The sequence below is a fragment of the Callospermophilus lateralis genome, chromosome 11, assembly GCF_048772815.1.
Source record: "Callospermophilus lateralis isolate mCalLat2 chromosome 11, mCalLat2.hap1, whole genome shotgun sequence".
Taxonomy (NCBI): Eukaryota; Metazoa; Chordata; class Mammalia; order Rodentia; family Sciuridae; genus Callospermophilus; species Callospermophilus lateralis.
The window spans coordinates 56,376,689-56,394,623 of NC_135315.1; positions in this window are offsets into that span (position 1 = coordinate 56,376,689).

Sequence of the window (17,935 nt, forward strand, 5' to 3'; positions counted from 1 at the left end):
TGGCTTTGTCCCTGGGGCAGAGGCAGGATGAAACCCAGCCCCCACAAGAAAGGCTGTGTCCGTGGTAAAAGATGTCCCTCATCCACGGGGTAGATGCTTAGAAGCCCTAACAGATATTCATCATCCGTGATCAATGATCACTCGGATTGACAGAGCACCCACCATGCACCAAGCACTGCTCAAAAGCCTCACCCCGTCCATAACTTCATGGAATCTTTACAGTTCCATAAATGCAATGCCTTTATTATCCTCCGTTTACACATGAAAACCAAGCAGGTTAAAAATGCGGCAATCTGCTTTATAATCTTTAGAGAACTCAGACTAACTCCTGGGTATCCACATGTCCATTACGGGACTGGAACATTGAAATGTGGTAAAGTTAAATGGACCGTAAAAAGGGAAAGGAGAAAGCTTTCCCTTTTTACCGTACCCAGCGATCTTGTCCATTTTCTTTTCTAGATTCATTTCATTTTTCTTTTTTTCTTTTTATAGTCCTCAGGGTCTAAAACAGGGTTAGTGAATGGCTTTCATGACAGGTACCAGTTTCAGTCCATTGGCAGTAACTTCCTGAAGCACGGATTTGGGAGGGTTCTCAGGGAAAACTGGGAAACAATATGCCTGCAAACTCTTGTTTCAAAAAAATATCTTGAATGGACATGGACAAAGGCGGTGAGCCAGGTAATGTCCACTCTATTGCGGGATCACTCATACCTCTGGTGGTACTGTGTAATTTGCCTATGATTTGTCTCCATTCAAAACCCAGAGTTGAAGCTTGGTCCCATGCAGTGGTATTGGGAGGTTGTTCCTTTAAGAGGTAATTAGGTTAATAAAGAAGGTTTAATGAGAGTGAGTTCTTGCTTTCACAGGACTGGGTTGGTTAGAGCCTGAGTGAGTTCTCATAAAGCAAATTGGGTTTCCCAAGGTTGTTCTCTGGCTTCCTCTCTCACCAAGAGATCTCTTCCACACATGCTGCTCACGGATCTTGCACACACCGGACAAGTGACAGCATCATCACGTTGAGACGCAACCCGATGGCCCTTAGCAGAAGTCAAACAGATGCTGGTCTTGGACTCAGCCTCTAAAACAGTGAGCTAAACGAATCTCCTTTCTTTGTAGAGTACTCAGCCTCAGGCATTTGTTACAGCCACAGAAAACAAAGATAGTGCTTCAGTATTGACCTGCAACAATGAACTAATCCATCAATTTGTGCATCGTGGGAAGCTTTTCAGAGGTAGCATGGTGCCTTCTCCTACCCTCCTGGCATAGCAGTTACCCTATCTTGTCAGGGGCGGGTTGGTGGTTGCCCGCGCAGGCTGGAGTAAAGAGAAGGAAGAGAGAAACTGGGGGAAATCCAGGGAGTCATGTAGCCTGCGGAAGAAGCAATTTGAAATAAAACCTCCCCCAGTGAGAGTAAAGTGAAGATCAGATTTGAGCAAAGCAGCCCGGGGGAAAAAAAAAAAAAAAAAAAACATGTGATGATAAGCTTCCTTTGAAATTAGTTAAGTTGAATTTTTAAAAAAATTGTCGTTCTACAATTCACTCTTTCAGAAGCAAATAACTTCCTGATAACTTCAGATCAAAAAAATATATTCGTATTATTTAAAAGTATACACCAAAGAAAGAAAGTAGTGAGAGAAACCAGATGAAGAGCATTAGGAATTCAAGTCATTCTACTCAGGAGGAGAAGACAAAATACTTTGTTTCCCACAGGAATTAAAAGTCACCTCGGATTAGCTAAAGAAACTTAGGCGTGAGTGGTGACCCATCTAAGCAAGGGCAGTTATAATGGGAGGTTTTATTGACAAAAACTTAAACGACGTTATGGAGTGACACTGTGTTTGCATGGCAGGAGTGGGACAGAAGGGGAGAAGGGTTCTCTTAGACACATATATACCAGAGCTCAAGTTAGCACCCAAACCCTCATGCACTTAAGCTAAATGAGCACCTATTTGAGTCCCACATCTCCCAAGTGAAAATGTATATGGCAGTCAGACTCAAATAGAGCTCTTACTGATCCTACCTCTTGGTGTACATGCATCTGTGTCATCTCCTCTTCTCCAGTGTGGGTAAGACTGCCTTCCAGCCAACAGAATATGCAAAGGTCCTGTTACATAATGATCAAGAGTTAACTGCATAATGTAAGTCTCCACCTTGCTAACAGACTCACTCTATAAAGAGTCTCCTTGCTATCTTGAGGAAACAAGCAGACATATTGAGGAAATCCACTTTGTGAAGAATTGTAAGTGGCTTCTAGGAACTTCATGTAGCATCTAGTTGCCGAGAGCAGCTTCTAAAAGCTGAGGTGGACTCCAGAGGATGTTCAGTAAGAACTTGGTCCTCAGTCCCAAAACCTCAAGGAAATGAATTCTGCGATGAACTTGAATGAACTCGAAGGTAGATTCCTCCTCCGTTGAGCCTCCAATGAGAAAGAAGCCTGATTGAGTGCAAGCTTTTTGAGCTCCCAGGCAGAAGATGGGGATAAGTGGTTGCCTGGACATGTAGAAACTGCGAAGCAATAAATTTGTGGGAATTTGTTCCCTGGTAATAGAAAACACAAACATGAAATGACAGCCAGAGAAATAATTTACCTATGACCAATCCAGTGTGCCTTGGTAGATATTTATTTCAGGTCTTGCTGCTTTGGATTGAGCACCTATTTGAACTGCAACCTCTATGAAGATGTTCTGAAATCCTAACCCCATGTACATGTGAAGGCAAATTTATTTAGAAATAAAGTTGTTGCAGACAAAGTCAAGATGAAGCCATCCTAGATAGATAGGGGTTGCTAAATTCAATGACTGGTGGTGTATTGATAAGGAAAGTAAAATAGCACATAGTCACGCAGAGGAAAGACAGCCAGCGACCATAGAGGCAGGAACTGGAGGGATACAACCTTAAGCCAAGGATTGTGGTGACCCCCAGAAACTACCAGAGGGGGGTGGATCAGGTTCCCTCTCCCTTGGAGCTTCCAGAAGGATCCAATGCTGCCCAACATCTTGGTTTCTGACATCCAACCTCATGAACTAGAAGAGAATAAATTTTTGTGTTTGAAGTCACACAATTTGTAGCAGTTTATTAGAACAGCCCTGTAAAATAATAAGGATGCCTTAGAAGATATGCTTAGTTACGCAAGTTCTCGAGAGCCCTAAATCTGTGTGCTTTACAAGGACAGAGTTAAGAGATGTGCAGGAACAGATGAGAACAGTGAGGAAACAAGGAGAGTGTGGATGTGCACACATGCTAATCTAAACCACATGAAGTAGATTGTATGTGAAGTTTACTGTTAAGTAGAAGCCAAGTCCTGTTTTTGTTGTGGTATTAGTAGGAGGCATTGTGACAATCCCGCTTGTCTTCAAACATCCCTTGCACAAGAGCAAAATGCATCGACCTTCTTACAAAATTAACACCCCATAAATCATTTGCATTCCTGTACTCCAACAATGAATCAGCTGAAAGAGGAATGAGGAAAACTGCCCCATTCACAATCGCCTCAAAGAAGAAAAAATACTTAGGAATCAACCTAACCAAAGAGGTGAAAGTTCTCTACAATGAAAACTATAGAACACTCAAGAAAGAAATGGAGAAAGACCTTAGAAGATGGAAAGATCTCCTCTGTTCTTGAATAGGCAGAATTAATACTGTCAAAAATGGCCATACTATCCCAAAGAGCTAGACAGATTCAATGAAATTCCCATCAAAATTCCAGTGATGTTCTTCATAGAAATAGAAAAGGCTGTCATAAAATTCATATGGAAAACTGAGACGCCCAGAATAGCTGAAGCCATCCTTAGCAAGAAAAATGAAGCAGGAGACAATACAATAAATACCAGATGTTAAATTATACTACAAAGCTATAGTAACAAAAACAGCATGGTATTGGCACCAAAACAGGCAAGAAAACCAATGGAATGGAATAGAAGACACAGAGAGAAACCCACATAAATGCAGTTATCTTATACTAGATAAAGGTGACAAAAACTTGCACTGAAGAAAAGATAACTTCTTCAACAAATGGTGCTGGGAAAACCTGAAGTCCATACATAATAGAATGAAAGTTAATCCTTAGCTGTCACCCTGCACAAAATTCCAAGTGGATCAAAGTCCTGGGAATTAGAACCGAAACACTACACATGCTAGAAAAAAATGTAGACCCAACACTTTAGCATGTCAGCTCAAGAACTGACTTCCTTAACAGGACTCCTAAAATGCACGAAATAAAATCAATAATCATCAAATGGGATGGATTCTAACTAAAAAACTTCCCAGTAGAATGGGATAAAATATTTGCCACATGTAACTCAGAGCATTAATTTCCAGGATATTCAAAGAACTCAAGAAACTGAGCACCTCCCCCCCCCAAAATAATAATAATTTAATAAATAAGCAAAGGAACTGAACAGACCCTTCTCAAAAGAAGAAATATGAGTGGTCAACAAATACGTGAAAAAATGTTCAACGTCTCTAGCAATACAGAAATGCAAAATAAAACTGTATTGAGATTTCGTCTGACTCCAGTCAGAATGGCAATTATCAAGAATACAAGTAATGATAAATGTTGGTGAGGATGTGGGGAGAAAGGTACTCTCATACATTGCTGATGGGACTGCACATTGGTGCAACCACTCTGGAAATCAGTATGGAGATTCCTCAATAAACTAGGAATGGAACCACCATTTACCTCATTTATCTTGCTCCTCAGCATATATCCAAAGGATTTGAAATCATCTTGCTAAGTGACATAACCACATCAATGTTTATAGCAACTCATTTCACAATAGCTAAGCTATGGAACCAACCTAGATGTCTTTAGCAGATGAATGAATAAAGAAATTGTGGCATGTGTACCACAATGGCATATTACTGAGCCATAAAGAAGAATGACTTTATGACACTTCTGGTCAATTGAATGATCTGGGGACTATCATGTTATGTGAAATAAGTCAATCCCCAAAAGTCAAAGGTCCAATGTTTTTATTAATATGTGGAATCTAATCCACAGAAAAGGGGTGATGGGGAGAAGAAAAGTTCAGTAGATTAGACAAAAGTGAATGAAAGGAAAATAGGGGATAGAACTAGGAAAGACAGTGGAATGAATCTGACATAATTTTCCTATGTACAAATTAAAAAAAAACTTAAGTGAATCCCACCATTGTGTACATCCACAAGAATGAAATCCTAATCAGAATAAGAGATAATCTATGCATGTAAATTTTATCAGAATGGATTCAACTGTCATGTCTCACCTTTCAAAAACACTCTTGAATAATTGCCAAAGGAAAAAAAAATAAGGAATCATAGGAAATAATCATTAATCTAAAGTAAGGAGAAAATAAGAAAGAAAATAAAGAATGGATGGGTCAAGTAGAAAACAAGCATCAAAAAAAATAAGAAAAAAAAAAGAAAACAAGGATCAAGATGAAAAATTTAATTCTGATTATATTACTTAATCATATTAAATGTAAATGATCTAAATATCTCAATTTACATGAAAAGATTACAATAATGAATGAAACAATACCCAAATATTATAAAGAAACGTACTTTAAATGGAATTATGGATTAAAAGTAAAAAGATAAAGGCTGAATATTTTCTCTAGTATACAGATGCTAATTCACAATAATTTGGGGGGCACTAGAGAAGAATAGTGTTGCCTTAGATTAGGTAGAGGGAAGTGAAGGGAGGGGAAGGGAGGGGATGTGGGGATAGGAAAGATAGTAGAATGAAACAGACATTATTACTGTATGTATATATGTGACTGCATGACCAATATGATTCTATAATATGTACACTCAGAAAAATGAGAAATTATATCCCATCTATGCATGATATATCAAAGTGCATAAATTCATTTTACTGTCATATAGAACTAATTAAAACAAATTTTAAAAGTAAAAAGTTAAAAGACATATCATATTAATACTAATCAAAACATAGCTTAAACTAATTCCATTAATATCAAAATAGACATTTTAGCAAATATTACCAAGGATAAAGAAAATTATAATGATAAAAGTTTAATTCATTGAGGGAATGTAGCAATAGTAAATGCACCTAGTGTACCTAATAACAGAATTTTAAAATATATGAAATAAAATGTGATAGAATTTTAAGAAATAAAACATTTTTTGTTCTAATTGTTTATACAGGAGAGTAGAATGCACTGTGATACATCATGCATAGATGGAGTACAATTTCTCATTCTTCTGGTTGTACATGATATAGAATCCCACCAGTCATATAGTTATATATGTACTTAAGGTATTAATGTCTGATTCTTTCTACTAACTTTCCTACCTCCATACCCCTTCCCTTTTTCTACTCCCTTCTACCTAAAGTAACTTTATTCTTCCTTACCCACTCCCCGCTTACACAACCATTTGACCCAGATATCCCACTCATTGGTTTATACCTAAAGAATTTAAAATCATCATATTACAGTTATGCATTCACATCAATGTTTTAGCAGTTCAATTCACAATAGCTAAGCTATGAAACCAACCTAGGTGCCCTTTAACAGATGAATAGATAAAGAAAATGTGATATATGCTGGAATATTACTCAGCCTTAAAGAAGAATAAAATTGGGGCTGGGGTTGAAGCTCAGTGGTAGAGCACTCACCTAGCACATGTGAGGCCCTGGGTTCAATCCTCAGCACCACATTAAAAAAAAAGAAGGTAAATAAATAAAACAAAAGTATTGTGTTCATGGACAACTAAAAAAATTTTTAAAAAAGAAGAATGAAATCATCACATTTGCCAGTAAATGGATGAAGCTGGAGAATCTCATGCTGAGTGAAATAAGCCAATCCCCCCCAAAAAAGAAGATGAATGCTTTTTCTGATATGTGGATACTTATCCATAATAAGAAATAGGAAACTTTTTGAAGTGTTGAAAGTATGTGCATTATCTTGATTATGGTGATGGTTTCATGGATACTTACATATCTTCAAAACAAAAAGCCACATGTTTTAAATATGTACTATTGAATATGTCCAACTATGTATTTATCAATCTGTTAAAAATATAATGGAGGGGGATGGGGTTGTAGCTCAGTGGTAGAGTGCTTGCCTAGCATGTGTGAGGCACCGGGTTTGATTCTCAGCACCACATACAAATAAGCAAATAAAATAAAGCTCCATCAACATCTAAAAAAATTTACAAAAATATAAAGAAAATTCAAACAAAAAAAGATACACAAATGGTTTACTAAGTAAAGTAGAATCAATTTTTGTTTATCAGAAAACCAATATGCTCTCTGCATTTTACTTTTGAACCAGGAGAAAGTGAGTTGTAGAGTTAAAGTTTTTGTAAAGTCTTTATTTTAAAGAACCTAGGACTGACCTTAATATTGAAGTAATATTCACATCATCAGTAGTATTGGGACCCTCTGCATTATATCCTGCTAATGAACATCAGTGAATCATAGCATGTGCATTGCTGGTGGGACTGCACATTGGTGCAACCACTCTAAAAATCAGAACGACGATTCCTTAGAACACTTGGAATGGAATCACCATTTGACCCACTATCCCACTCCCCCACATATCACTAAAGGACTTAAAATCAGCATACTATGGTGATGCAGCCACATCAATGTTTACAGCAGCTCAATTGACAGTGGATGAACTATGGAACCCAAGTAGGCACCCTTTAGCAGGTGAATGGATAAAGAAACTGTGGTATATATAGACACAACGGAATAATACTCAGCCTTAAAGAAGAAAAAAAATTAAGGCATTTTCCCCTAAATGGGTGGAACTGTAAATGATCATGCTAAGTGAAATAAGCCAATCCCCAAAAAACAAAGGTCAAATGTTCTTTCTGTGTTCTCTCTGATATCAGATGCTGACTCACAATTGCCACGGGTTGGGGGGTGTCACTGGATTTGACAGAGTGGAATAGGGGGAATAGAATGAAAATGGGAATGGGAAATACAGTAGAATGAATCAGATATACCTTTCATAAGTTCATATGTGAATATACCACCCCTATAACTCCATATCACAACCACAAAAATGGGAAGTCATACTCCATGTATATATGATATGATAAAATACATTCTACTGTCATGTGTAACTAGAAAGAAGAAGTAAAAAAATTAAAAAAAAAGAATTACAGTATGTGTCCCTATATTATATTAAATGGGTGCCTTATATTAAATCAAATATAAACCACAAGCCAAAATGTATATTTTAATAGCAATGATACTGAGCAGGAAAATAAATGTCCAATATAAACTATTGTGAAAATATACTCTTTTAACTTTTATCAAAGAAAACAAACATTCAAAGAAGGAAAACCTGGTGTAGTATGCAATTTAATAAAATGCTTTTAAAGTAGGATTTTCCCATTTTAAGTTTCCAATTTTTATTTATTGTTATGGTCCATGATTTTCTTACTTTTATTAAAGTAAATACATTGAACAGTTTTCAACATAAAGCATCAGAATGTTAAAGAAAAAGCTACCAAATTGAGAAAATGCTCAGAGAAATGTTTTGAATGGAAGAGCAATTCACGGCTTTCATAAGAAATAGTCAAGTAGCCGTAGACAAAAAGCAGAAGAAGAAACCATATTTCTGCTGAGAAATAAACTGGTCAATTCTCTCAGGCTGGGAAAATTTGGATGCTAAAATTATTTCCACAACTTGAAGTACATAAAAGCTCCTTTTTGGATGACTCAGACATATAAAAAATGTTTTGGAGGAACACTGAGACTTTTAAAAAAATATTAATGATCATTAAGTAGAGACCCTAAACTTGGAACTTCAAATAGCGTGCTTCCTTAATATAGCATACATAAAAACATGATTTCTGCTTCAACACATATAAGAAAACAAACTGCATCAAATTAACAGCCACCACCACAAATGGTCTTTCTTCAGGTCCCTTTCCGCTACAGTGGGAAGAAAATAAACAAAAATGCTCAATTGAACGAATGAAACCAAACCATTAAGGGAAGCTATTAATTTCGTTGTTTATTATGAATCTTAATATATTTACAAAAGGCCCTCGGAAGCCCAGATGAATCTTTGAAAAATTACAGCCTTTAATTGAAGAAAATTCAGGGAAGGTAAAACTGTTTAAATGATTTGATTGATATATAAAAAGACTCGTGGTCCTAGTCTATAAAATCAGGAGACTTGTAAAGTTTTATTTCATAGCCTGTCAGTCCTATTTCATGGTAAATATCTTCATCTCGTGCCATTGCTGCTAAAGACCAGTTTCTTCACGTGAAAACTTGGCAACTGTGCACAGAAATGTATTCCATGAACTCAAAACGTTCTGATCAACAGAGCAACCCAGTTGGAGGAAGCTAGTTTTGATAGTTGTTAAGTTGAACAACCGTCCTGCTAGGATATGAATCAGCTCTTATTGTTTATTTTTCCCTAAAGCTTATCCATTGAAAAATCAGTGCATGCTCAAGAGCCCTATTATCCTTCCTCTAAGAAGAAGATAAAATGTGGATGAAAATTGTTTCTTCACGAGAAGATTGTAGAAGTGGAATATGGCATACCCTCTTTCCAGAAGGGCACTCTTCCTGAAATAGTAATTTTCCAGATAAAGAAAATATCTGTCATGTTTTTACAAAGGTATGACCGAGGAAGTGTCCCTGAAAGTAGGTACGATAGCAGTGTTCAGGGATGAAAGTGGAAAAATATCCCTGTCAACGGAGCTCTCGTCTGTGCCTACAAGAGACTGGTGCAGTTGAAATGATTTTCCTACTATCTGTAAAGAAATATAAACGCAAATTTCTTGGAATTACCTGGAACACCAGTAATGACACATTTCAATTGTAGAGAACACTTCGGGGTTTGCACCAGTCTCAGTGTACTTTCTGCTGAATGACTTACTATAGGGAAGCCCTTGCTGAGACTGGTCAGTGCAAATAAGAGGGACACAGACTACACAATGATGACATCAGACTCCCTCGACGGATATTATATATGGGGTACCTCTGCCCTGCCCCAAGTTCATGTGCTGAAACCTAATCCCCAGGGTGATTATATTTGGAAGTAGCGCTTTGCAGAGGTGATAAGTAATAGGAGCAGAGAGCCCTTATGAAGGAGATTGCTGTCCTTAGAAAAGAGAAGCCACAGAGCCCCCTGGTCCCTCTGTAATATGCAGATGCCTAAGGAGCGGCCTTCACCAGACAACAGATCTGCCCATGCCTTGATCTTGGACTCCCAGACTCCAAAGCCAAAGGGAATAAATATCTGTTATCGTTAATCCCCCAGTCTATGGTATTCTGTTGGAGCAGCCCAAACTGACGGAGACAATAGGTATGAATGACTCCTCTCTCCTTTAATTTCTACTTAGCTGTTAGAGAGTTTGAGGATTTGGAAACTTCCACTGTGTCTTTGAAGAGCCTTCTAATTTCAAAGTAAGATAATCTTAAGATGTTATGGAATGATTCTGAATTGCACAGTCTCTGCGCTAAGAGGCCTGCGAGTGCATAGAAAAAATTAAAAAAAAATGAATAAATGAATATGTATGCACACAGATTCGCTTCACAGAACCAAGAAACCGAGCTAACACAAACACCCATATAACAGCTAATATAAAAGGTAAAGCATATTCTGTTTACTGTGTGCCAGACATTGATGTAAGTACTTCAAATCATTTTTTTATTCCTCATAATGACCCTATGGATGTGTGCAATTATCATCATTTTTCCCCCCACAGGTTAGAAATGGAGGCACAGAGAAATTAAGTGTTATTCCCAAAGCCGCATAGTTAGAAACGGGTAAGTCCAGAATTCAAACCAAAAGTCCATCCTGTTTACTAATCATCTTCACTATCAGTAATAAAAATTTATGTTAAACATAGGGTGCTAGGTGATTTGTGAGTTTTACGGCCATATCTAGGTTCCCAAATCACCAGGGGTTTAGGCCTATGCTCATCAGTTTTATCTGGCACTACCAGCTAAAATTAAAGTGTATCATTACCATTCCTTTTAATGGAGCAGACAGAAATGGTGTCTCATTTCAGTGGTTTATCATTCATTTCTCACACAATCCATAAGCCTCCCTTTGTCAAGTTACAGTGATCAGCCAGGTGCAAATGATAAGCATGAGAACCAGGAGCCGGAGATACAGCCGTAGAGTTAGGGGAGGGTGGAGTTTGGATGTACTAACTGAAAGGGGGCAAATGGGGGGAAGAAATCACATCCTGGTGGTGTGGCAAATGTGTCCCCAAACAAGCAGAAGTGGGTAAAGGAGTCCATGAAGATAGATGCTCTTAGGAGTTAAAGAATTACAAAAATACAAATGTAATATGCTAAAGGGGCCCGGAAGGGGCTTGTGGGCAAAGGATATGAAGCGTGAGCTTTATTCCATGATAGTGAAGAGTAAATCCCCCTGCGTGTGTGGAAGTCAGGAGACAGGAGGAGCCCTGCTACCTATGTGCCCCAGGTGAACCTGAGACTTCTCCAAGAGAATCCATCAGGGAAAGCAACAACTACTCAGCTACCAATTAAATTGGGAGAAACCAAAGTTGCTAGAGCTATTCTTCGATTCCTACAAGCAATATGTTCAATTTAGAAGGAAAAAAAATGGATTTGCCTTAAAAATATATAAAGGAAAAAAAATGGACTGGTTTCTTTATGGCTAAGCTTTTCTTTCTTTTAGAATGGACTGCCGAGAAGATCACTAAGAGAATAAAATTAGCAGAGAGGGCTCAGGGACCGTGCAGACGGTTAGATGAATTGAACTAGAAGACGACTGTCCAATCTTCTAATCGGCCTTGGTAGATAAAATCAAGGGAGACCTGGAAACAGGTATCTTGGGTATGGCCAAAGAGAGGAATGTGGGCACACATGCTGATCCTGATCCTGGAGGAGGTGGGGTAGAAGAGCTAAAACTCAGCTGATGAGCACAATAGCAGGGTTGGAAGCTTGGACACAGAATCACAATATGAGTTGAGTTACAGAAGTAATTCCTGAGGTTTCAGTTACCAGGGTCAGCTCAAGCCTGAAAATATTAAATGAGGAGTTGCAAAACTAAACAAGTTCCAAGTTTTAAACTCTCATGCTGCTCTGCAGAGCACCATGAAATCTTGCAGGGTCCTGCTGTGTCCCACCCAGGATATGCGTCCCCCCCCCCCCCTTGTTCCCCTTCATCCACCGTATCCACTCTCCTGCTGTTAGTCACTCAGTAGCCATCACGGTCATCAGAACAACTGTCGTTACATTGCGGGTGTTAAAGTCACACTTATTTTACTTAATGATCTCTCCAAGGTAGTGTGCTGATGATTCAAATATGACATAAAATGATTTCTTTAAATAAAAAAAATATATATATATATAAAATATGTTTTAAGAGACATTGAGAGATACAGATTCACTTAACTTTTATTACAGCATGTTGTTATAATTATTCTATTTTATTATCAGTTATTGATGTTAGCGTCTTACTTGGCGAGTTGATAGACTCCACTTTATCATAGGTGTGCATGTATAGGAAAACACATAGCAGTTCAGGGTATTCACTGGGGGTCTTTGAACGTGGATGACAAGGGATGATTGTATCAGAATTTGTGCGGAATGTCAAGGCTGCAGGGGCCACAGTGAATGCAGCTGCCTACTTAAGGTTAAGCCTTTTATGTCCCATCAAAGGGCAGAATTGATCTCTGACCCCTGGGTGGTTCTGAATTCACTCTGATTGCATTTGTGTGACCTCCAAAGTAGCACACATTCAGGAAGATCCTTTGGTTCAGGGTGATATTTTTTGTTTTATGAACTGAAAACAATGAACTGGATTTGCTTTTATGTACAGTGGTCTTCCTAAGTAGGCTCAAGTTCACTGTTGCTTATCTCTTCAAGGCAAGGGAGAAATCAAAACTGAGTAAATTGGCACCTCACTGCAAACGTGATCAAGCTGAGGTTGGCAAACCAGCCTAGGGTTTATGTTGATCACTATGCTGTGCCAAAGTGGAATAGCATGAAGGAAATGGTGTCTTAGGGGAACCTGTGGGGTTAGGTCTGGGATTCAGAGACCTAGACCATTCAGCCTTAGCCAGGAGCAGGTTGCAAGGTTACTCAAGTGTTCCATAGGAGAGTGCCCCTAACTTGCAAAACAAGGATCTGGCAATACCTCAAATGACATGTGATTTAGCATGGTCTCTCCAGGAGGTGGGAAAAATGTGCATGAGGGCTAATAAGTGTTGGCACCTTGGACTTGTGTTTTCTGTGATGAGAAGACAAAAAGGTATGAGATGGTCAGTTTCAAGAATCCAGAAGGGAAAGGGCAGATGAGCTGGGAAAGCAGGATCCATTCAGGGTAAATGTTCAGGAGGATTACCAAGACATGGAAAGTCTGAAAGAAGGAAGCAATTGAAATTAAAGAAGGTAGAGCAGTAGATAGTTCCTGTTGAGAAAATGAAAGGGGAGGGGGTTCTGACTTTATCTAAGGGTCAAAGAAAGAATGAGGACAGGAAAGGACCAGGAGATTGAGAATCAAATTCACCTTCCATTAAAAAAAAAAAAAAAAATAGAAGTTATAAAGTCCCTAAGTAGAATTACAAGAGGAAAGGAGAATTCAGGAACACAGAGTTAGATCTAGGAACAGAGCAAAAGGATTCTTTTCCTTCATGACCTATTAGGATACAGTAGCTATTACAAAGTCAGAACCAAACACCAACAGAAAATAAGAAATGTTGGTGATGATGCAAAGAAATTGGAATGCTTGAATGTTGTGGGGGTGGGGGAGATATATAAAATGGCCTGGCTACTGTGGAAAATTATTTGGTAACTTCTCAAAAACTTGAGCATTGAATTACTATGATCTAGCAAATTCTAGTCCTTGGTACTCATGGGCCCAGAAGAATTAAAAGCAAACGCTTGGGAAGATAAGTCTACAGCATGCTCATATTGTCATGAACACAGCCCAAGTACTCACTCATGGCAGAATGGATTTTTTAAATGCGTTCTATGCACATAATGGGATATTTTTCAGTCTTAAAAAGGAAGGAAAGACCCACACATACCACAACATGGGTTAATTAAAAAACCTCATGCTCAATGAAACAAATCAGATACAAAAGGACAAAAGTTAACCATCCCACTCCTGTGAGGTACTTAGAGTAGTTAAATTCACAAAGACAGAAGGAGAATGGTGGTTGCCAGGGCCAGGAGAGGAGTGAATTGGGAGTGAATGATTAGTTAGTATGGAGTTTCTATCTGGGCCTGTAAAGTAAATCCAGAAATGGATAGAGGTGATGGATCTAGAACAACATCCTGAATGAACTTAGTGCATTGGATTTTTATACTGAAAGGTTACAGTGAGTGGTAAATTTTACATGTATTTTAAGAAAAGGAGAAAGGATTTTTTTTTTTTTATGAAGTTCAGAAGACTGAATTAATCTTAATAAATTTCAGCAACAAAGCTGTCTGGGTCTAATTTAGGCATCACAGAGGCCAGGTCATGAAGCAGTGGATATTCACTTTTCCAGTCACTCATTGATGATCTTCTGGCAAATTCTAAATTCAGAGAGCATTTGTGTGGTTGATCAGAGACAAGAATCGCAGTCCTCATTTCCAGATGATTATAAGTGGTGTACACTCTGTAGGATGGATTCACAAGGTAAGATTCCTTTCTCTTTCTTCTATATAACCAGGAAATCGTGCAAATGGCAGAAAAAAAAAAAACAGAGCATAAGAATTCACAGAAAATAGCATATGTCCAAGAAAAAAACAAAACAAAACACAGTCTGTCTTGACCAGATCAAAGCCATGAGAGAAGTAATGGTTAACACAGAATGAATGAGTTTCTTTATAGCTATACTTTACTATTCAAGGTGGGGGGTAGTCTGTAAATTAAAGGGCCAAAAATGAGTGGATTAAAATAACCCTGATTTAGAAACTGTTATTATGGATTTTTTAAAATATATATATGTATATAACTGTTTCAAAAGCCAGAAAAGATAGGACATTAGTGTTCAGGAAGGGGAATAATGGTCAAGACTTCAGAAAAAAAATAGGAAGAAACACACCATTCAATGGTGGTAACCCCTCCTACAACATTGACAGATATGGTCACATTCTGGAGGAAAGAAAGGTTTGTGGTCAGCTAGCACTGATTATTAGTAATAAAAGCAAAATTTTTGGTCATAGTTTCCAGTAGCCTATGGAAAAGAGTGACTGATTTAATAATAATAATTTTTAAAAAAAACAGAAGGAAAGTAATTATTCCTGACAGCCCCTCTCATAAACGTTTCCAGACCTGTTGCAGTTGGAAAGAACTTAACAACACAACCAAAACTCTTCTTTATTGTTTCTAATTAATGAAAAAAAAAAAATTAAGGGTCAGTGGTGTTGAGTGATTCATGCAAGATTTGGCTCTCTGTGGATAAATCAGAGCTACTCACAAGACCATCCACATGCCACGGGCTTTTATCATGAGGGCACCGAAAGAGCTGGTGAATCTAAGAAAATTAAAAGGGAGGTAGGACCTAGAAAGTGATATAGGTAAGCCATGGTTTCATCTTTCAAGATAAATACAGAGTAGAGTGCCACATAAGCTTAATAAACATATGAAGATGTTTTATTCACTACTATGTATGATAAGTAGAGAAGAATTCACGTAGAGGGTGAGTATCAGGGACAGGTAAACAGTCCAATTTTAGATTCCTGGAAAACATCATTATGGCAATAGCATAAATAAGAGCCATAACTTAATGTTGAAGTCAGGCTGCAGAAATTTGAACAGGGGGCCATTTAACAATAAAAACATCACAGGAAGGAATGGACATGAGCAAGCAGAGACCCAAATGGTAAGATACCTGGGAGCAAGCATTGAAAGAATGATGAAGGAAACAGATGAGAGGCATTGCTACCACGTGGGAGATTTGCAACCGAAGTCAGAAGACAGAGGCTGGTCAAAACAGATCTGTTTCCAATTTTTCTGTGTATTCATTATATATGGCTTGGGATAATAGAATTTATCATCCTGTTGATGCATAACTTTTTATTAATGGCCTCATCAGATAGCCGGGGCCAAAGAGTCTGAAAAAGAGCTCATTATTTATGTCTAGATGGAAGAATAGCTGGACCTTTTCACTGTGGAATCTACAATCGGAAGCCAGTGCTGTTTGGTGATTTTCCAATTCAGCACAGCAGAGGGGATAAGAAAGCTACAGTCACAAGAAACTTTGAAATCCCACAGAGTTGATGGCTAGTGGGAAGAAGGAGAGATTTTCTCTAAAAGAGAACTATTCCTGAAATGCAAAGTCATGATGGGAGAAAAGATGAACGACGATAACAAAAAAAAGTCGGGTAAAAACAAAGCAGTTTAAAGTGAAAAGTAAAGTATCATTTTGGACCAGATTCTTACAAAAAGGGAAAAAAGTAATCATTACAGGTCTTATTGAGAAGAAAGGTAGAATACAAAAAAAAATATGTAAGATGACTTTTGATATAAGGATTTTGATATGGGAAAATATTGAAAGGTAAAAGTTTATTCAGAAGAGAAATGGAAGAAAGAAAGATGGAGAGAAAGATGCTTTTATAAGTAATTTAGTTAGGTTTATTTGAAATGGGAAAGAGCTACAAAAGATCATATCAACTTTTTTTTTTTTTTTAATCTGGAAGGAAAGTAAAAAGGAAACAGTTTTGAGTCTAAAATACAATGAAAACTTGCTTTTAATCATCCTATATAAAGGTCAGGTAATACCGTTACAGATTATTTTCTTGGACTTTTTATAACAAAGAAAAACTGATCTGGGATTTAGGAGTAAGATCAAGTTGTCAGAAACAAGAATTAGGTTTGACTGCAAAGGTATTGGTGGATGGTCCTTAATCAAATGCCCTTGTTCCTTCTGAGAAGTTCCAGTGAAATGCCTATAAAGTTTCCTTGCTTCCTACTGTTCTCTGGTTCACCAGCTGTTGCAGGCTTGAAATAAAGAAATCTGAGCTTAGATAAGGCTTTCTGGGGAAACAGGTGGAAGAAAAGTGTCACTGCCCAAATTACAGGCGGACAACCTTTCAGAAGTGGAATGACAAATTTCTGTCGCTGGTTCAGAGGAGAGAGGTAGGTACTGGAAGGCAGGTAAGTGCCGTTCCAACAACATTCTCCTCTCCTATCTCAAAAGTGCCTCATACGTTCATATTCTGTTTCATCCTTCTTCCTTTAGATCCTGTTTCCCTAATGACATTACCTCTGGGAAAAGTTAAATCTATTTGACCTTTGTCTCCCTGGGTATTAAAATCAGATATTGAGACTGATTTTTCTAGAGCTGAAACTCAGAACGGTTGCTCAAGATGGACTGCGGGGGTTCCCCAGGAATCCGAATAGGAAACGCATATCCCCCAATATGGCGCATTTGAAGAGAGGGAAGAATGGAGGCCAGTAGAGGCTGGGATGCCAATCATCACTGGAGGCCAGCAGGGCATGGGGGTGGGAGAAGGACCAGAATGTGAAGAAAGTATGAATGTAGGGGTGGCAGGGAAATGTCACTGCATTTGCAATGAAGCAAGACCCCAGTAGGGAGTGGGGGTTAACAGTCCAGGTTTACTGTAAAGTGGCTTTGAGAGAGGTCTGGAGTACATGGACCATAGCTTACCAGTCTGGGGACCTTAAGAATGATCAAATTAGCACCAAGCACCAAACATTGCCTTCTCATGCACTACCCAGCAAAGCTAACAAAGGACCATATCTTATCCTATCTGTTCCTTCAAATCTACCTAAAACATCATCCCCAGATATTTTGGGATAAAAAGAATTCACAATAGAACATATGCTCCCCATTTATCATCACAGTTTTTTTTTTCCCCTTGACAGTAAGACTAGAGGAAAGTGAGTAGTTGAGCATATAGCTGTTAAATTCCTTAATAGGACACCCATAGCACAAGAGTTAATAGCAAGAATCAACAAATGGGACTTACTCAAACTAAAAAGTTTTTTCACAGCAAGAGAAACAATAAGAGAAGTAAATAGGGAGC